This window comes from Monopterus albus, unplaced genomic scaffold, assembly GCF_001952655.1.
Source record: "Monopterus albus unplaced genomic scaffold, M_albus_1.0 scaffold278.1, whole genome shotgun sequence".
In the NCBI taxonomy this organism is placed as follows: Eukaryota; Metazoa; Chordata; class Actinopteri; order Synbranchiformes; family Synbranchidae; genus Monopterus; species Monopterus albus.
Genome location: NW_018128158.1, coordinates 303,710 through 306,731, shown reverse-complemented (window position 1 = coordinate 306,731; position 3,022 = coordinate 303,710). Strand labels below are relative to the sequence as shown.

The following is a 3,022-nucleotide window of genomic DNA, read 5'->3' as shown; positions in this document are numbered from 1 at the left end:
CAACTCTTTCTCACTTTGAGGTTTCATGTTTTAATAAACCGGTATATAAATAATTTACTTCTTATAAGCATTTGTGTGCACTTCATATATGACCCACTGCTACTGCAACACTAAAGAAAAACTAGCATCATACCAACAAAGAATAAAAAATGCTAATAAAATGTAACAACACATCACCTCTGCATCACTTGTCTGTGGTCTGCGTGCCTCTGCAACCTGTTTCCTGGTTCATCATATGACAATCACATGACACTCAGCTTACCAGGAAGAAATGCATGTTGCGGCTCAGGGGAAAAGCCAGGAAGACAGTTGTATTAATGATTGTTTAGCTCAGCTGTGTGCAGCTGAAGTTTCAGCAAAACAGGTAGGAGATCACCATTTTCAGTTTTTTCATCACAGTTTTTCATTAATGTTAAGAAAAGATCTTGAACACACATTTGTTACAGTATACTGGTGTGTATGTGTGTGTTTACATAGACAGCGAGGTAGACAGGTTCTCAGCTGCTCCAGTTTGCTTTTACTCATACAGCTACTTCAGTAACAAATATTCTCTGGCCAAGATTCATGTAATATAAGGTCACAAAACATCCATAATGGTAGTAGTGGTGGGGGCATCCTCATTAAACTGTATGCCTATCTGGTTTTGTATTTCACTATGTGAATGCTTCTGTTTATCTCAGAAAAAAGCTTAAAGGAGCAATAGTACATTAATGGAAGATAATATCAAATAGCATATACCTTCACTTTAAATAGTCCACAACCATTTAAATAATAGGCTCTATGGAAGAAAGGACACAGCATCCAGGAGAGTGAGACTATGTTATCAGTACATCCACAGGGACAATTTATGTAGCATTTACACTGATGTTTACACTGCCCTGTTGGGTTTTATCCAAATTAAATGTTTTCTTATTTGTGTGAATCTTAGGGGTCTGTAGTGTTAGTGTTGTTGTATTCCGGTTCTTTGTACCATGCTAACTCTGAGAGACGAGGTAGTCCAAGTAGCTTCAAAACAGTGCTGATTTATTCCATGAACACAGGTAAAAATTAACATTACACACTCAGGTATCTTGCACCTCCAACATGCACGCAGGCAGCTGAAGGATGAAAGACCCCGAACCCAACAGGCCTGTACATTATATCGCTTTGGGCCAACCCCATTCTACACAGGAACGTCAAAGCGTGACGTCTCCTGGTGCCAGCTTTGCAGCTGACCAGAGCGGTAGTCAAAACATGAAGAAAATCAATGTGTGATTGTCCGTTGATTGTGTGGTGTGTATCTAAGACATTCTGACAGGACATCCAGTGACATGTCATGACATTAAGCATAACAAGATATTATGATTACGATTATGATTAAACACGTCATACAGTAATCAACTTTCTATCTAGTTATCCTTGAACATAAACAACCTGGAGTCCCCCATGGGAATGACTAAGCATTTTAACAGCCTGAGCTAGACATGCTGTCTACACTAAACATTTCTAATACAACAAGCACCTAACCAATGTCTATCTGACTAAAAATACCTAACAGTGTCAACACATGGCACAGAACAGACTTTGCACCAGTGAACTGGCATTCTCCTATGGTGAACTGAGGGTTTTCAATTTGGTATTAATCTTGTGTACCAGTAAGATAGATAGTGTGTGTCAGTGTCAATCCAGTGGCCAAGAGTGACTGTTTCTTGTGGTCCACTGCTTGCAAGCTCAGAGCATGTTGATGGCTCAGGTTTATTGCTTATCTTTCCACTTTTGTTTTGCAGTTGTCAACCAGCTGATGTGATCACACACACAAAAAAGTGGTATTCCAGGTTGACAGAATAACACTTTTTAGGTGATTCCTAGGCTAACCAGTGCATCCCTTTTACTTTGTTCTTTTTACAACTATCTGAATGTAGCAGGTGTCTCTATTATTCATAGTCTTTAACAAGAGCATTGTTAAGCTACATACAGTATGCACAGCAGATCCACTGATTAAACAAGCACCAGGCTACTACAAAACAACCACCTCCATGTTTGAATACATATTACCCTTGTTTTGATCAATTGTACTACAGTTCCAAGATAGATGTGTAAGATTTGATTCTTATGTGCTCTAGTTACTTTATAAGCTTTAGTTACTAGTTACTTCTGAAAGATATTTCCCAGTTCTTTTAACCAGGAACTCAGAGAGATGAGGCGGACCACTTGGATATAAAAAATAACCGTGCTGGTTTATTCAAAGGATCACAGGTAAAATTAACATTACACGTCCAGGCATCTTCCACCTCCAATCCTGCACGCAGGCAGATGAAGAATGAAAGACCCCGAACCCAACAGGCCTGTACATTATATGGTTTGGGCTAACCCCATTCTACACAGGCACGTCAAACCGTGGCGTCACCTGATATGCCAGCTATGCAGCTGACCAGAGCAGTAGTCAAAACATGGAGAAAATCAGTGTGTGTGAGTGTTGATTATGTGGTGTGTATCTAAGAACATACAGGACATTCAGGGACATGTCCGGACATTAAGCCTAGGAAGATATTATGATTAAGATTACGGCTAAACATATCATAATACTAACAATAATCATCCTGTCTGCTGACAGTCAAACTTTTCTATCTAGTTATCCTTGACCATATGCACCCTGCAAAAAACTCATGAGAATGACTAAGCATTTAACAGCCTGAGCTAGACATCCTGTCTCCACTAATCATTTCTAATACAACAAGTATCTAAGCAATATCTATCTGACTAAAAAATTACCTAACAATTCTCATACCTTTAGTTCCCTTTAGTTACTTGTCATAACTTTAATTTCCTTGTCTATCCATAGATATCTATTGATGATTGTCCAGAACTACTGAGCTTTGGTCATTCTTAATGCATTTATTTTCCTTGCTTAAATATCTTACAATTGTATTGCTGAGAATCAAGTGATACTGAAGTAGAAACTGCCTGCATTAACTTCTGTGTAGAGACAGTATGTCTGCATCTCCAAGAAACCAATTGTATTGATGAGAATCAAGTGATAGAA

At 38.6% G+C, this 3,022-nt stretch overlaps 1 protein-coding gene across 1 annotated transcript in view; it reads left to right on the top strand.

Annotated features, from left to right (window-relative positions):
* Nucleotides 1-258: 258 nt before the first annotated feature.
* LOC109973040 (alpha-N-acetylgalactosaminidase-like) overlaps nucleotides 259-3,022 on the top strand; it is a 57,387-nt gene continuing 54,623 nt past the window's right edge. Inside the window, exon 1 of the mRNA XM_020622347.1 lies at nucleotides 259-364. The gene's annotated coding sequence lies outside the window, so the exon portion shown is untranslated. The remainder of the gene's footprint in view (nucleotides 365-3,022) is intronic.